This window comes from Panthera tigris, chromosome A1 (genome assembly GCF_018350195.1).
Source record: "Panthera tigris isolate Pti1 chromosome A1, P.tigris_Pti1_mat1.1, whole genome shotgun sequence".
Taxonomy (NCBI): Eukaryota; Metazoa; Chordata; class Mammalia; order Carnivora; family Felidae; genus Panthera; species Panthera tigris.
The window spans coordinates 125,701,313-125,720,041 of record NC_056660.1 but is presented as its reverse complement, the minus strand read 5'-3'; positions in this window follow the sequence as shown (position 1 = coordinate 125,720,041).

Genomic DNA, 18,729 nt, shown 5'->3' with positions numbered 1-18,729 from the left:
CATAACCCCAATCAGGTCAGTTTCTTTTTTAATAGCCGATATTGCTGACTCACGCTGGGCTTGCACTCCATTCCTCTCTGCAGATCACTGGCCAATGAGCAGCCATGAATGTATTCCCTCAACCTCAGAGAGAAGGAGAGCTCAAAATGCCCTTGGAAAGTAGCCTGCACAGCTACCTGGGTCACTAAAACGTGATCCATTCCAAAGGAATTACAACAGCTTAGTGTGATTTCCATATGAACTTGGGAAAGTCCCTCTGAAGGAATCTAACACTTTGAAATCAAACACAGGGTAAACTAGCTGCTACCTTATCTCAATAATTTACAAGCACATTCTATTACTTCCCGAAGCTTATGATTTTGTTTTATTTTATGTTTATTTTTCCACCCTGAATGAAAGGACCGGCCACATCAGAAGATTGGTCTATGTGTGTGTGTGTGATTTTTAGTTGTTTGATTTTATGCTCCAAAAGAAAGTATGGTGTCAGTAACACTTGGTGTTTTGAGAAGACAATCAGAAGCAGTGAAGGCACCCTATCTCTCTGTTGGAGTGGAGGGGCTTCTGTCCAGGTAACCATCTGTGGGAGTGCCTGGAGGCCCAGATTTTGGACATGCCTATGTATGGCAAGGATATTGTATTTATTTAGTTCAACTGATACAGAGCAATAAAAATAATGTTTCCAAAGATGATTTTATACATACTATAAGTGGGAGAAAATGAGAATTACCCCCCCGTGATGATTGTTTTATAATATATATACATATATATACATATATATAAACACATATATATGTATATGTATATATTTAATGTTTATTTATTTATTTTTGAGGGGGAAAGAGAGAACATGCATGCACACATGCACAAGCAGAGAAAGAGGGAGATACAGAATCCAAGTAGGATCCAGGCTCTGAGCTTTCAGCAGGGAACCTGACAGAGGTGCTTGAACCCACAAACTGTGAGATCATAACCTGAGCCGAAGTCAGATGCTTAACCAGCTGAGCCACCCGGGTGCCCCAGAATTTTATTTTATTTTTAAACTTGAGGCAGCATTGAGTGACATCTTAATGGAGCATAATGATGAAAGGCTGCCGCCCTTCCACAAACCCAACCCTGGATGCTCCCACCGAGAGGAGATAAAATGACTGAGTTTTGTTCAGCAACCCTCCCTCATGACCAGCGTTCCAAACCTCTGGACCATTCCCCACAACACCACTTCCCCAAATTTTTGCTGCAAACACCATTAGAAAATCCAAAAGGGAGGGCCTTGCCTGGAAGAAATGTGATTTGACACTGCCATAAAAATCACTTGTTTGAGAACTCTGGGAAGTTTCAGGAGATACTGTGCACTAAAGGAATTTTATTTGCTTAACTCTGTAACAACGCAGGCAGAATTAAGTGCTTTCTGCCAGACATCTGCCATGGCAGGCAAAACAGATTTTAAAAGTGAGCAGGTTATGTGCCTCCTCTTTCAAGAACAGACGTCTGAGTGGTGTATGCAGGTTGCAACCTTGACTGTGAGACCAGTTATAGGAAGAGCAACTTAGTCTGTAAAATGGCTCGAATCAAAACCCGTGTAGGTCAAGAACACTGTTAATGGTGTAAGTTTGGCAATTTTCATTTTCAAGTCACTCAAACTTAGGATTTTAGAGGCAGAGCAGTGGGGTGACTTGAATAGTGGAAATAAAGATTTCACTAGATGCCCAACACAACAGGCTTACAACCAATTACAGACATGGGTTTTTTCATTTTAGGTGGTAATATAGTTTTAAGTTGGTTCATCCCATGTGGTAGATCAAGTTAAGAAAAGCCTTATTTTCCAGATTCCTTTCAGATTGTTTTGTACATGTGTGAGCACACACACGTGCGTGCATGCATGCATGCGCGTGCACACACACACCCTTTTCTAAAAACAAAGTACTAATCAACAAAGGAAACTCTGAAAATGGAAACAAATCTCCAGGGTTCTCAATTACTAGGTTGTTCTAACTTTGTTCCCTTAATACTTCATCAAAAATAGGAACATTATGGCCTAACAATAATAATGTAGCTTTATCACTGGAAAAAAATAAGAATCATAATTAGTCACACCAAAGAGGGGTAGTCACCCTGCCTTAGTAAATGTAGCACTAAATAGATTCTTGAATGTTCTTTCTCTGGAGACCTTAGAAGATCATATGTTTTCAGATAACTGCTATATAAAGGGGTTCTCAACCTTCCCACCTTGTGCTTGTTCTCTGGGAGGAAAGAGAGCATAGACAAAAGTAGTTACAACACAAGTCTGAGTGGAAATGACCCATTACTAATTGGAGGTGGAGTGCCATGATAACATTTAGAGATTGGGGAAAATGCTTTTTTTTAATTAACAAAATCAGATTTAAAATGGAATATCATTATTATAGTTGGTATATAATTATGAGCTCAGCCCGGATTACATTTTTCTTTATGTCAATGCAGTTATAACATACAATTTTTAAAATTTTGTTATGGAGAAAGAGGCTCACAAAACAAAAGAGCTGAGAGCACATGGAAGTCATTGAGCAGATCTGAGAAGGCATCTCCAATTAAGAACTGGTCAAGCCCAATGGAGGGTGAGAGGAAGGAGACCCCTTAGGGCTAGGGAGAATCAGGAAAGTCCTAATAAAGAAACAGATGTGAGAATCAGGCTGTGAAGGATGGCAGACTCTTACTTTTGAGGAGGGGGAAAAGATATTTCTGGCAGAAGAAAGCCACAAGCAAAGACTCTGAAATATAGCATGGGTTAACAGCTTCTTGGAAAACAGCATGTTCCTTTTAACTTACTTGGAGTACAAACATAAAGGACATTATGAAATGGTAGGCATATGTTGGTTTGTTAGCTTATTATGATGTCTGAAATTTTTATGTCTTTCTCAATTCTGTCCTTACATAATATGTCAATAAACTTAATGTGAAATTCTCATGTGGGAGTCATTGAATTTCAAACATATTAAACAGGTATCCCCCTTGGAATAGATGACTAAAAATATAAAAAAAAAATCAATATGCTATGAAAAAAGATGATTCCCCCACCCCATCTTTTGTCTGCTCCTTCTACCTATTTACTTGATTTTCACAGAACTCAAGTAGTTGATAGGACTTTAAAAGCTTTCATTTAGTAGAAATGAAACTCAAAATTTATGGATAATTTTTAAACAGGTGACTGACAGGAAATGAATTATGGGACTTTCCATTCTAAACCAGACAGAAGTTGATGGTCCTTTGGAGCTTGTTTAAACATCTCATTATATTTTACAAAAATCTTGGACTGGGCATTTAGCCAAAAATGTATTTCCCTTTATCTTTTGAATGAGGTACATCCCAAAAGAAATTTAATGTGCATGTCTTAGGCTCATTAGCACTTTCTTCCTCAGCCATATCTATCGGCTATATTGGATAATGGATAATTTTGACAAATAGTAGACCTCCCCTCCTTCTCCAAAAATTACCTACCATTTTTTTTTCTGATAGCTGAGATATCTCCATGCCTCAAAAGAGAAGTCTTTTAGTAAGCTGGACTTTGAAGGTCTTGATCTCTCTGTGGTCCACCCCCTTCTCGACTTGTAAATACCCATATTGTGGATGCACAGCTGTAGGTCATGAGAGGATAACGGAAGAGAAGAATGATAAACCACAGGGGCCAATGATTCTCCTACAGGCAAACAGATCCCAATTAGCACTCCAGTTTCTAGCCTATTCTTGAGAATGAACAAAGAAGCAGGAGGGAGAGGAAGAGAATGTCTTCTAGACATCAAATATCATTAACAGTAACTTATGAGCCTTCTCAGAGCCAGTCACCATGCTCTGAATTTTTCACAATCTCACTTAAATCCTCACAACAAACCTGCCAGATAGGTATCATCTCCTTTTTTGATAGAAGAATGCAAGTATTTAAATTGTTGCTAAATAAGTGCTACAGAAAATACACATTATAGAAGTTCAGAAGGAAGGAAAAAGTCACTGGAGTGGGGTTGCCCAGGATGGTCTCAAGGCAGAGCTGGAAACATGTATGATTTGGACCAGTAGAGGGCAAGGAAGGGAAGTTGCATTAGAGACGAGATAAAGAGATCAAAAGGCACGTTGGGCTCTTGTGACTAGGGATTTGGGTTTACACAGGAGAAGAAATAAAAGATAAGGCTAGTGAGGAAATTTGGGGACACATTAAGAGGGTGACGTTGGTCAGGCTTCCGGAAGTAAAGTCTGAAGCAGGGATTCAGGTCCATGGGTGTTATTATGCGTGCGCTTTCTGGAGAAAGGGAGCGAAGGCAGCAGGATTCAGCAAGGGAAGATGCTCAGCATGAATGCGGCTTTGGCTGGGGTCCTGCAAAGGCTGGATACTGCAAGGAGCTCAGAGCTTGAACAGCACCACAGATATGGTCCCCCGTTGAAGCAAGTGCAGCCTTTGCCCCCCTGCAACCTTTGTTTGTGGGATGCCCTGAGAGGTGGGGAGCCCACTTCACATTTATCTGAAAACAATCCTCTGGAGAAGGAATAGCTGACAACAGTCAGCAGGTGACACTCCCCATAGCTGAGGAAGTGCACACAGCCTTGCACAGGGGATCAGGGTGGCCCCTCAATGATGTCCACTCTGGAACGACTCAAATACCATGCTAACAAGTCTGGGGTTGTCCTCACTGAGGAAAGGAGGCTGAGGAAGGGGTTTCAAGGTCATAACACCATTTGGGATGAATATTATGAAGTGCTGGGAAAAATGGATTAGAAGAGTGAGGGACTGAAAGCGCCTTTGGTAGACAATTGTGATAACATACATATTGATCATTTAGTTTAGACACACTGCAATAAGTGCCTTATGTGGATTATCTCAGTTCCCAATATAGTCCCCCCAAATCTTATGTTATTACAGATGGGGAACTCAAGTTCTAAAAGCCTTATTAACTTGCTCAGGTCTGTGGCGGGTAAATGGTGGAGCCTGAGTAACTGGTAGGTAGAACTTTGTAATTGTGTGTGAGGAAGGAGGCTGTTCGTACTAGTTTCCTATTGTCACAATAACAAATTACCACAGATGTGATGTCTTAACACAGCAGAAGTTTATTCTCTCATAGTTCCACAGGCCATAAATCAGAAATCAGTACACCTGGGCTGAAATCAAGACGTCAACAGCCAGCCATTTTTTATCCTACGACACTGTGGAAAAATGTCAAGATTTTTGAAGCCATATCACTAGGAGAATAGTGGCATTAATGAAAAAAAAAAAAATGAAACCAGTCCAGGGATTAGATCAGAGACAGAAATGGAGGGGTTTGGTTTGGGGTGTACTAAACCTGAAGTGTTGGCAGAATATCCATGTGGACAAAGCCCGAGGGAGCTAGAAGACTGGGACTGGAGCTCAGAAGCAGTCACAGATACGGGCTTAGCACCGTGAGGAGGAAGGGATGGGTGAGGCCCAGAACACTGCCTGCAGCAATGGGGCTGGACCTCCCTCTCCTTACAGGGCCCTGCCTGCCTGCTTTTCCTCACATCCAGGGGCAGGCTGGTACCTAGTCAGAGCTGCAGCCCAGGTGTCTCTATAATTCCTGCCAATCTCTTACTTATTTCATCTTGATTCTAAACTTCTGCTATCCTCAGCACAAACGTAGGGCTCCTCTGTCTTTTAGATCCCAATCTAATTCAGATTTTCTTTTTCCCCATCCACTGTGTGCCCAACTCTGTCATGTGCAGTCTTTTGCTGTTCTCTTCTATTCTTCTTTACACAACGACTATCTAATTATGGGCTTCATTTTTCTTAGCTGGATGTCTTAAGAGTGTCTTATCATTTATGTTGTATACTGCTTCCCACTTCCTGTATCAAAACTAGAACATGGGTTCATCTGCTTCTCACCCTTCATTGTTCTTTCAGACCACTGAGGTACAACTATCACCTAACAGCTCTACATTTGAGATCCATCAGCCCTATTTGTACCTTTATAACTCTTCATTTCCAAAACTCTCTTCTGTTGTGTATCTTTCCAGGATCGGCCTCCAGCTTCCTCTAGGACTTCAGTGGAGAAATCCCACTTATCTGTTCCATCCAAGCCACATGCTGAAACTTTTGATTTTTTTTTCTCAACTTCACTGCTTTTCCTCTTTACTCCTTTCATGATATTTCTCACCCATTACCTCTCCACTCTCCATTCATGCCAGCACAGATTCTAATCTTTCATGTGCTTCATCTTGCCTATGAAAAACCTCTGATGATACTTGGATCTCTATTCAACTGGAAAAGCATGATGTGAATTAGATTCCTTTAATGGTCCAGGCTCTGTGGTCAGTACCATGGGATACAACATGAACCTGGCAAAGTCATTGAGGTTAGTTAGCAAGTTCACAGTCAAGTAAACAAGATAAGCTCACATCCACAGAGTATGTGGAGTGCCAGAAGACAGGAATAAGTGGTGAGGAATTCCAGAGGATAAAGAAATTACTTTAAAGGAGACACCAGGGAAGGCTCAAATGAAAAGATGGATTTTAAGCTAGGTAGGATATAATCATGCAAAGAGGGGGAAAAGGATATTCTAAACTGAGGAAGTATGGGGAAAGCTAGAAAGGCAAGGAATGTGCAGGAAACCAGTATTTTAGTGTTGCTGGAATCCATGTGCATCAGTCAGCTTGGGTTGCCACAACTAATTATCAAAAACTAGGTGGCTTAAAAACCAGGAATTAATTTTCCTCCATAGTTCTGGAGGCTGGGAAGTGCAAGATCAAGTTGCCAGTTGATTTGGGTCCCAGTGAGGACTCTCTTCCTGTCTTGCAGGTGGCTTTCTTTTTGTTGCATCTCACAGGGCAGAGAGAGAGAGAGAGACAGAGAGAGAGAGAGAGAGATGGGGGGAGAGGGAGGGAGGGAGAGAGAATGCTCTCTCTGCCTCTCTTTTTATGAAGCCACTGATCTCATCAAAAGAGCCTCACCCTCATGATCTCATCTAACTCTAATAACCTCCCAAAGGCTTCTTTTCCAAATACCATCACATTGGTAGTTGTGGCTTCAATATACAGATTTGGGGAGGGGGGTGAACAATACATTTCAGTCCATAGTTCCATGGCACAAAAAAGAAACAAACTGGAGAAGTGGGAGAGGTAGACTGGGGTTAAATTGTATCAAACCTAAGGCTAAATAATTTTGATCTCACTTGATAAGAAATGTGGAAACATTGAAGATTTTTGAGCAGGGGAATGCAATTCTTCAGAACAAATTTAATTCAGTAAGCACTTATTATATACCTGCTATGTTTAAAGCAGTGACCCTAGTATGAATGGATATAATTCTATAACATGATATTTGACTTTAATGACCTCAATTTCAGTCGATAGACAAGATATATGCATTATGTATATAATTAACATGTCAGTGTATGCTATTAATAATAAAATTATTAATGCAGTACAGTTTAAGCTACAGAAGTCAACAATGCTGGAGAAGGAAGGAACCCTTCCCAGAAATGTGTTTAGGATAGTAACGTGGCAACACTTGTTAAGAAGGTATGGAAGGACCAAAAATAGAGGTAGAGACAACACTTTGACTTTCATGAAACAGTAATTTGGGCAAGGAGGTATTAAGTCTTGAAACAGTTTCCAGAGGAAACTCCTGGAAACAGCTGTGAGAGACAACGGAGTAGTGCAGCTTATATGATTTGGCAACTGCCTAATCAGAGTGAAGTGGGGGAAAGCTGATGGAGTTTATAGGATTACTTTGAAGTCTCTCCTCTGGCTTCCTAGTTAAAGAATAATGTCACTAATGGCAATGAGCAGGTTGAAAGTTTGTGTTTAGGTACAAATTGGATTTGGACTTGAACTTGTTGAGTGTATAGTGACACAAGATATCTAGATGGGGGTGTCAAAATGCAGTATTGGAACTTAGGATATTAATCAAGACTAGAGATTCAGATTTTGGAAGCTACCTCCATATTGGATCAGTTAGAAAGGATTGCCTAAGCTTTGGGAGAAGATGTGACCATGGAGAAAGAAGAGGAGCCAAAGGCAGAGCTTGGGAAATACCTACACAATGACCTGGAAGAGAAGCCAGAAAGAAGTTAGGTAAACAGCAGCCAGGGAGATAAGGGTACATCCTAGAGAGTATGTCAAAGAAAGGGGAGTTGTGATAGGGTGGGTGTTCAATGGAGAAAGATAGCCATCAAAGAGGTAGCAGATAGAGCATAGGTCACTGCCTCTGCTAATTTGTGCTTACCGGTTACCTTTGAAACAATAGTTCTAATAATAATAATAATAAATTATAATTAATTATAATAAAATGGCTACTTAGAACATAGGAGACATTCTTTTAAGTTAATTATGTGCATTTTCTCATTTAAGTCCCATAATTCTATTAGACAGGTTATTTTTGTTGCCTCCATATTACTTGTCATGCAAGTGAGGGTCAGAGCAGTAAAGTAATTTGCGCAAGATAACATAGCTAGCGAGGATCTGACAGAGCTGGAACTCATGTTCAGGTAAGAGTGACTCCAAAATTCTTGTTCCTAACCCCTGGGCAAACTGTCCAGCATGTCTGTAGATCTAGGAGAAGAGAGAAAAGAATTCAAAGAGACATGACAGAGAGGTGATCAGTCACTTCCATGCTGTCTTCATTGACAACAGACTCCAGAGTTCCTTGTTCCTCTGACCATCTCCATGTCTACTGTGCCATCTTCCAATATGGTATCACCTCAACGTTCTTGTTTTTCAACTTCCACTTCCTATTTTATTGAGAAATATGCAAAAACACGCGGACTTAGTCCCGTGCATATTTAGTAATTAGCTATTTCCCCCTCTGTTACTTAGAAATCTTTCTTGTCAGCTGTGAGTTAGCTCATTGATTCTCCACAATAACCACTGAAAAGCTTTATTTCCTAAAAAGTAACAAATTCCCACTTTTTACCTCATCTAATAAATACCACATACTATTACCAGATCAACTTTCTTAAAAATATTAGCACCCTCTTTAAAAAACTGAAATATTTCCCCACTGACTATGAGATTTCTGTTCAAGTACCTCAGCATGTTATTCCAAGCCCTATTAACTTTGATTCAGATCTAGTCACTCCTACTTACTACTTTCTTACATTCTAAACCATCCAGAATACTAATTATTTATGGAAGACACGCTGTTTTTTCTTCTTTGCCTCTTTGACTTGTCATTCCCTTAGTCTTGGATGCCCATTCCATTATTTTCATTCATTCACTTACTTGGGGTAATAAACTTGCTTCAAGGGGTCACAGAGAGAGTGACATAGAGTAATTTATCCAAATGCTCTCATCTTTATATGCTCCAAAGTATTTTACAGGTATATTGTAGCCCTAAGTCATTCTTGAATTCACAATAGAACTTGCCACAGTGACTTGTCCTTAGCCTATTCAGTACGGATTCACTGAATGAACCAATGAATTATGCTTTTTGGTGTAGTAATGATGATGAAAATGACACGATCAATAGACTGCTGATTCTACTTTGGTGTTCAGAGAAATCCCTCCCCCCAGATTTTATCAGTATAATCTTTTCCTCTGTAATATTTGGTAGGTTTTCCTATGAATTCTGCCACTTGTTTGTAGATAAGAAGTAACAAGTTATATCACCACTTATGTGATAATAAAGATGTAAGTCATTTGACCTATGATTATGATAGGAAGAAAGAAAAAAATGGAGAAAATCTCAACCCCAAATTCATAAAAGGACATAATGTCCTTTTCTGTCAAGGTTTGTACATTTTATAAATTCAGAAATAGTAGTTTCTGACTTGTAATTTTATGAAGTGTAACATATTGAAAATGAATCTGAATGAAAACATAATAGTTCCAATGGAATTTTTATCTCCCAAGGCCTTTTATTTCCAAAAGTGAGTAATGTTGGTGCCTTACACAAATTAAATTGAACTTTGCTAATTTCATCCTACAAAAGTGTGCCAAATGATTTAATTTTGAGGCAAAATTATTATGTAATTATATTTGGTGTTCAAAATGCATATGGTTGAGTTATATAAATTCCATAATGGCTGATTTGTTTCCATTAAATTATTTTTTTCATGGTCTCCTTAGAGGAAATGAACTCAAATTGTTAAACTAATTACAATCAAACATCAACTAGCTGGAACCTAAAATTGGATAATAGTTGCTGGATCAGCTTTTATGAGAAAGAGGCAAATACCAAGACACTAGGTTAGAAATAATTTATCCTTCCTGCCCATGCAAATTCAATGGTGTGTCTTGGGGCCTATACTAATTCATTCATTATTGCAGTAATTCCTTCCTCTTCAATTTTGTTTATTCAAAAGCAAATATTTACTGAAGGCACTCTGGGCCATGTGCTGTAAATCCATGTTGAAAAGTGAATATTTTCAATAAACACCCAGACACTGCAAGGACTTCAAATAAAAATTAAATCATATTCAGTGTAGTGTACTTACAAAGGCAAGAATATGGATTGTAGCAGCTATTAGAAGATACCACTCAGGTCTTCTGTTGAATGAAGTGTAACTGAATAATTGAATAATGGCCCTAGCTGCCCCTGTGGGCCTACCACCCTGTTAATGCCAAAGCTATGCTTCCCATGAGCTGCTCCCAGCCAATGACTAACCATGGCAGGAGTATCATTGCAGGCCGATTACTATGGTCTGTAGGACTCTGATGGGCATCTTTGGCTCAGGTTCCCTACTGGTCTATCTATAAAATGATACTCCTTCAACATACTCTTCCTTTCCTTCTCTCTCCTATCTGATAAGCCTTCATTGCAGCCTTCAGACTCCCCTTTCTCTCTTTCCCTCCCTTCTGTTCTCCACAGGCTTCTTGAAAAATTACTTGGATATCTCTACCCACTTGGCATCTATACACTGGAAAACTAAACTAACACATAGATTGACATGTGCTGAAGCTCCAAAAGCCTTGCAACCCAAAGCACAAGAGAACTTTGACTTCACCTGAGACCTATTGAATTAGAATCTGCATTTTAGTGAGGCATCAGGTAATTCCTAACACAGATAAGTTTCAGAAGTGCTCGTCTAAAATAATGAACCATGTAAATGAATCTTGTTATAATACCAACATTACACAGCAGTATATAAAATCAGAATATGTATATCATCTGCTTCATTGATGTTTGTTATAGTGAACTTAAATAATGGCAGAAAGACCACAATGCATTTTCTTGATTCAGTGAAGTGAATCCATAAACCTCAATCCTCAGTTCTATGAGACCAGGTGTACAACTTAACTATGTTTATTTGCTTTTTTTTTTAAATTAAAAAATTTTCTTTAATGTCTATTTATTTTTGAGAGAGAGAGAGAGAGAGCATGAGTGGGGGAGAGGGAGACACAGAATATGAAGCAGGCTCCAGGCTCTGAGCTGTTGGCACAGAGCCCCATGCAGGGCTCAAACTCAGGAGCCATGAGATCATGACCTGAGCCGAAGTTGGATGCCTAACCGACTGAGCCACCCAGATGCCCCATATTTGCTCTTGGTTTTATTTGCAGGCTCGGCAGCTAGGCAGTAATCACCTCCAGGTCACCTTTCAGCTGATCATAGGTTGCTCACCAGTATAATACTTCTGAGATTTCCATAAATTCTTTACATTCAGACTAAACTGTGGTAGAGACTACTGGTTACCTACGTGAACATACACTCTTCCTTCTCCCTAAGAATAAAACCTCAATTTTTGCTTCTCACACTACCACCAGCTAAAAAAATACAACAAGCAAAGGAACAAAAACTGTCATCTGTCATTTTCCTGACCGCTACTGTGGGATGTAAGTGGACATGTTGTATGGGATTTCCAAGAAGCATTCTTAAAAGGGAGTAGCAAACACATTTTCTTGTCTTCCTTCTTCCTGCCATCTGAAATGCACATATGATAGCTAAATTTCCAAAAGCCACTTTGGATTACGAGGAAATGCATGAAGAAGCAACAAAATAGGAGGAATGTGAATTCTTCATGAACACGGAACTGTGTATCAGCCCTCGACTGCCTCCTTAGGAGTTCTTGAATGTGATATAAAAAAAATTCTATTGTTCTTAAGCCACTAGTATTTTGGGTTTCTCTATAACAAGAAGCTAATCCTAACATAAATCATACTACTACTAATGAGCATATATAATGACTGAATATGCAATTTGCATTTTGCATTAGGAAAATATAGATGGCAATTTTGGTAAGGGAAGACAAAAAAACAAGGGGCGGTGCTATGGAATTTAGTAGTGTTTTTCTATAATGTTTGTCTTCAAGGAAAATAAACATGTTATAATTAATACCTAGGGACAGAAAATGTCCAGCAGTGTAAACAGGAACATTCTCTTACTTAAATTTGTATGTGCGTGTGTGTGCTCTATTGAAAAATAACTCACAGTAAAAGAAAAACAGCGGTTTATATTCATTCTTTCATTTGTTCATTAATGTATTCATTAAAACAAACATTCATAAAGTGTCTATTTTATATTAGTCACTATAGAAAGCATTGCAAAATCAAAGAAAAACATGACAAAGTCTTTATGTTTAGGAACTAATAACCTAGTAGAGAAGACAGAGACATACACAGGTTATTAATATTTTGTAAAAAAAAATACAAAAAAAATACAATGACACTAAATGCTAGGACAGGATGTGTAGCCTTTGATGAGATGTAAAGAAATACAGAAATTATCCAGGTAGACTGAATAGGCCAAGGGAACAGAAGCAATAAGGGACAAAAGTCCTATGTGCAGGAAACAACAAGTAATTTTATGTTGCAGATAAAGCTGAAGAACCAGCAAGACTAAGTGAATGCTTTATGTTCCCTTATTCAGAAGGTAGACTTTTAATCATAGGGAATCAGGAACTATTGAAAGGTTTTAAAGCAGGGAACTGACATGCTCAGATTTGTGCCTTATTTAAAACTTTCTGTTGCCACATGGTGACTATGGGTTTGAGGAAGACGGCAATGGAAACAAAGAAATCAGCTAAGAGGCTATTTGAGTCGTCCAGTGAAACACAATGACGGCCCAGATCCAGACAGTGGTGAAAGGCCTGTGGGGAAAAAGGAGCCCAGGTTGAAGACGTATATTGCAAATGAAATCATCAGGAGCCAATAACTGATGTGCTGTGGGAAGTGAGGCATGAGGGAGTTAAGAACGATTCCATGAGTTCTAGGTTGAGGGATGGCTAGAGGATAGAGCCACTAACTGTTGTTCTAGAAAAGTTAAGCCCCAAATCTCTTACATGCAACCCCAAATTTGCACCTGAGCATAGGCTCTAGGGCCAGATTTTTACAGATTAAAATCCCAACTCTACACTTTTGACTATAAGCAAGGTATTTAACCTCTCCAGTTTATTTTTCCCATGTATAAAATGTTTTTTTTTTTGTAAAATACAATGTGTATGAAGACTGAGTTAATACATGTAAAAGTACTTAGAACAATAATTGAAATAAGGTGCTCTGTAAATATTGTTCATTATTATTATTACCGCACTAACAATCTCATGCATTCAGAGTGAAGTGGTTACCCATGAACCAAAGGGAAGTTGTTTGAACATAGAATGCTGGGAAAAATTAGTATTTAAAGTGTTTCAAGGAAGAAGAGACCATGCAAGATTTGAAGCAGAAAAATATTAGAGAAATAGGAGAAAAGCCACAGGAGTTCAGTATAAAGAACCCAAGTAAGTAGAAAGCTTTAAAAATAAAGTAATTAACAAGATCCAGTATAGCAGAGGGGCAGTAAGGTAGCAATACAAAAATGCTGACTGTATTGTACAAGGAGGAGATAATCGATGGATTTAAAACAAATTTGATGGAGTGGCAGGGCTGAAACCAGGTGGCAGAGAGTTGAGAATAAAGGGATTAAAAATGAAAATAGCAAAAATAGACTAATCTTTTGAGAAGATGAAAGGAGTGGGAAGTAAAGTAACTGAATAAACGAGATTTGAGGTCAAGGGAGGGCAATTTTAGAGACTAAAGAGAAACCAAGAATCATGGGAGAGCAAATGATCAATGACAGGAAGGTGAAAGAAACAGAATTAATAAAACATGTAAAGGGATCAGCTTTGTGCATGAGATACTTCATATTCTTATGATTAAGTACAGGAAAAAGGAAGGGAATGGTTATTGATGTTTGTAAGTTTGAGAGAAGGGAAATAAGGTTGAAGGAAGTCATGCCTAATGGCCACAATTCCTTTTAACTGATACAGAAGGTAAGTTTACTGGTCAGTCATGGATATTCCCATTGATCTAGCATCAAGATACACTAATGGAAAACTTAGCACGTGCTAGATGCCATTAGAAATAACAATTGTTGCAAGATAAATTGTTGACCCTTAGGGAGTCTTCCAATCTAGCTGGTGCCAAGATATGCCAAGTGACTGGCAATGGAAAGAAGAACATGACTGTTGTCATATATGTCCAGCAGGCAGTATGGACTCCTGGGATTTTGTGGAGAGGAAAATTAGTGTAGACTTTCTTCTTGAAGAAAGACTTTTGTCGGGACTTTAAAGAATTGATAGGCTTCGAACAAGCAGAAAGGAGGTGAGCTGGGGACAGACAGCAAAAATCAATATGAGATGTGATATTTTCTGAGTAGGATATTATTGGATTAACTGGAAAACTATAGTAAAGGCATGAGAATAGAGAATTTTGCAAGAAGACTAAAAACTTCAGAGGGATTCAGAGGAGATGAACACTGGGGTGGATATTTCCATGAAGACAATCTGGTCAGAAAGGGGCCTTTAAGAATGGTGATATCTGAAATTTCTGATTTCCTGGCACTGAGTCATTTTAAAGGAAGTGACCAGTCCCTGGAGAGACTGATGAAGCAGGATACAGTCACTTGGGTTTGGGGTCCCTTTGAGTGTGTCAGAAAGTCTGGAAAAGGATTACATTCTTGGTTCTCATCAACCCAGCCATGTTGACTGAGCAAATTCCAGAGTGGAGATGGGCTCTGTACCACTGAGTAATCTATCTTCTTTTTTTTTTTTTTTTAACATTTATTTATTTTTGAGACAGAGAGAGACCGAGCATGAACGGGGGAGGGGCAGAGAGAGAGGGAGACACAGAATCGGAAGCAGGCTCCAAGCCATCAGCCCAGAGCCCGACTCCAGGCTTGAACTCACGCACCGTGAGATCGTGACCTGAGCCGAAGTCGGACGCTTAATCGACTGAGCCACCCAGGTGCCCCCAATCTATCTTCTTGTATACAGAACTTTGTATACCACACTTAGACACCACACTTACATCCTCACACCACCATCATGCACACAGCTATGGATGCCACATAACAGACAAGTTACAGAGCTCATGAACCACTAGGGCTCCTTGGACCACTGATCAGGTGTTTTTGTTTGTTGTTTGTTTTGTTTTGTTTTGATTTGTTTTTGCCTACAGACTTATGAGTTTTTGCTCTTTTTCTATCAAAAGCATTTCAAACTACTATTTCCATTCGGAAAGCCACAGTTACACATGATAAGCAATAGAGGAAAATCCATCTAAGCAAATGGTACACCCTCTACCCCTATGTCAAGCCTTAGGCTGAGCATAAAGCTATCATAAGCTCCCAGGGTGTCTGAACCAACTTGAAAGTCTGGATGGATAGGCAGTTGGCTGAGGAATGGAGCAGTTGTGGTTTCTTTGTAGAATGATGACTTCTGAGACAGATGTTAGGGATGGGAGTGAATGAGTGGATGAGAGAAAGGACTTATGTCCAGAAAGAATTATTAATATTGGAAAAGTGAGACATCTGGGCAGAGGAGGCAGGCAGTTCCCTTGTTTTGCATTATCATGTGGGTTTAAGAATTTACTGTGTGCAAAATAAGTGGGCAGTACCAGGGAAAAGCTGCCAGGGCATGAGGCCTTTTGAAAGCTCTTTCTTTTGAGACAATTATTGACATTGGTTTTGAATGCCAAATGCCTGATTGTAATTCTAGTCAGAGGCAGTGTTCATAACATCAGGCCGTATGTGTCGTCGTGCACATGTGGAGAGTGAGGTTACTCTGAAAAAAGATATAATTTTCCCATCCAAGATGGCTCATTTATTTTGATAGCTGCAAATGCACAAGGGAGAATGGGCATAGCCTTTGGCTGCAGGTGTTTCTCAGCTAGCGCAGATTGGCGGGGGCTGGATGGTGGAAAACCTGTCGACTTCCTCTCCAAATAGAAGCTGGGAAATCATCCAACACGTCCCACTTTCCTGAGAGGAAGCAAGATGTGGGGACAGGAAGGCTGTGTCAATAAAGCAGTGCAGCAAAGCCTTTTGCAATTGTTTTTGCATCATAAATATGCTACAGCCAAGCTTATGAAATTCTGATTCTGAACAATTATAATTTGCTGACATTCTTCGACAAAATTGAGAGGAACTGAGTTTGTGGTCCTTTCCCGTGAAATCTTCTGTAAAACAACACAGAGAGGAAACTTCAGAATGGGAGCCACCCTTGTCAAACCAAGAGTGCTAATTAGGGCATGGAAGATTGTGCTTCCGCATCACAACCTGCCCAGAAAGAAGAGGATGTGCGCTTCTCAGGAGGGGTTTCCTGCTTGGGCCAGTAGCCTTGACTTCTGGGATCTTACTGACCTTGACTTCAGATATAATCCAGTCCACACAGGGTGGCTTCCCCAAATTCCTCCATGATGCTTCCAAAAGAATCTACGATAGTGTGCCCTCATCATCACCTGTTTCCCAAACGCACAATCTCTTGTTTCTGACGTTGAATTCTTTTGGGTGATGACTCAGTGAATTCATCGCAGTCCTTCCTAGCTCCATTACCCCCCTGCTTCCTCTAATTGTAATGGCCTTAAACATCCCTCAGCTTGTCATTCCTCCCTAGCAGCAGCTGCTTCTGGGTGACAGCGGTCAAAGTGGAACAGACAGAATAATTCTGCCTCCCACTGCTCCCCTGCTGCTTCACTGTGCCTAAGTCTAGGACAGTTTAAAGAAGCCTCTAGGGCTGAGGACTCAGATCTAACATGATGTTTATGAATCACTGGAAAAACCCTTGAATCAAAATAGTTTGGTCTCTGCAGCAGGTTAGTTTCCTATTTTAAGGATCACGGATTTACGTCATGTTGCATCATTAGGGAAACTTAATGGCCGAGCAGAGTTATGGAAAGATGCTCTGGGAGGTCCACCATGTTTGACAAAACTGTTGAAAGAACATACTAGATAGAAAAGTGAGAAGAGAAGTAGTCAAAGGGTTTTAGACAAAGCTCTCTGCTTGAGCAAGACTAGCATCTTGTAAAACTGCCACATATTTTGTTTTCTCCCAGTCCTTCAAATATTCAACAAATCTATATCACACATGGACTACACAGCAGGCATGGTTCTAAGTCACAGATATACAAGATAAAACAATGGCAGTCAAAAAGATGATGGTCAGAATAGGGCTTATATTCTTATTCAACACATATTTATAGAGCACTGGTGTCCCTATTTTCCAGAGGTAGCCTGTGTTTACTCCTGCTGTCTCACATAACTATTAGCACTTCACCCTTTCACTCAAAAATATCTATGTCTGCTCAGTAATTTATATGGTCATGTTAACTTATGTGCCTGGAGCTCTGTGAGGTGTTGGGAATGTGAGAAGAGCAGGTCTCAGGGAAACTCACAGTTTTAGAAGGTAATCAAGCACACAAGCAAAACAGTTATTCAGCAAGTGCTACAGCAGAAATTAGTACAAGTTTCTTAGAAATTCTGCCGTATCTTTTTAAAGAATTTTTTTTTAGCCTTTATTTATTTTTGAGAGAGAGAGAGAGAGAGAGAGAGAGCGCACAAGGAGGAGAGGAACAGAGAGAGAAGGAGACACAGAATCCGAAGCAGGCTCCAGGCTCTGAGCGGTCAGCACAGAGCCCGATGTGGGGCTTGAACTCACAAACCATGTGAGATCATGACCTGAACCGAAGTGGGGCACTTAACTGCCTGAGCCACCCAGGCATCCCCATATCTTTTAAAAGCATTAGCATTTGGGGGTGCCTGGGTGGCTCAGTCAATTAAGCATCCCACATCAGCTCAGGTCATGATCTCACAGCTTATATGTTCAAGCCCCATGTTGGGCTCTGTGCTGACAGCTCAGAGCCTGGAGCCTGCCTTGGATTCTGTGTCCTCCTCCCTCCCTCTCTCTCTCTCAAAAATAAACATGAAAAAAAATTTATTAAAAAATAGGTAGCAACATTTGGCTGAAAGATAAGGGGAAGAAGGCAGAGAGGTGAAAGCAGGTGAGAATTAATCACTAATTTTTTTCTGACTGGAATAGACAGGGTAAACAATGTGTGCCTGAAACTAATAGGCCAGGAAAGAAGATGGCTTGTATGGGGCCCAAATGATTTGAATGTAATAAGAAATGAGGGTTTACTAAAAGCATATGGCTGATATAAGTACACTTTAATATATACTTTTCAGGGGCGCCTGGGTAGCTCAGTCAGTTAAGCATCCACCTTCAGCTCAGGTCAAGATCTCACGGTTTGTGAATTCAAGCCCCACGTCGGGCTCTGTGATGACAGCTCAGAGCCTGGAACCTGCTTCACATGCTGTGTCTCCCTCTCCCTGTAACCCTCTCCTGCTCATATTCTGTCTGTCTCTCTCTCTCAAAAATAATCAAACACTAAAAAACAATAAAATATACCTATTGCACTTTTCAATATTTCCTGTCCTTTTTCACACTCTGGACCCCAACTGTGTCATATGTGTACACACACACCACACCACACACATTCTCACACACAGCTGAAATGGAATATCTATATGCTCCATATTTATATTGATTCCACTCTTCCGCTGGGTGA